Here is a 200-nt window from a genome sequence, read left to right as displayed (position 1 = left end):
TACTGAGCTCTGCCACGTATGATCGGAAACACGGTGTGTGTTTCCAGGGAATAAAGCCATTCTGTTACTGTTGCAGTCGAGACGTGATTTCACAGTAAACACTGCCGAGCTGCTTAAAACCGGACATTAAGTAATCCTCAAAAGTAGCAAAACAGTACCGAGCTAACCAAAGGGCAAAGAAAAAACAGCGTGAAAAAAAA

The sequence above is a fragment of the Morone saxatilis genome, unplaced genomic scaffold, assembly GCF_004916995.1.
Source record: "Morone saxatilis isolate NCDOM2014 unplaced genomic scaffold, NCSU_SB_2.0 Contig5, whole genome shotgun sequence".
NCBI classification, from domain to species: Eukaryota; Metazoa; Chordata; class Actinopteri; family Moronidae; genus Morone; species Morone saxatilis.
The sequence above is the reverse complement of the archived record's forward strand: the minus strand, read 5'-3'. Positions refer to the sequence as shown.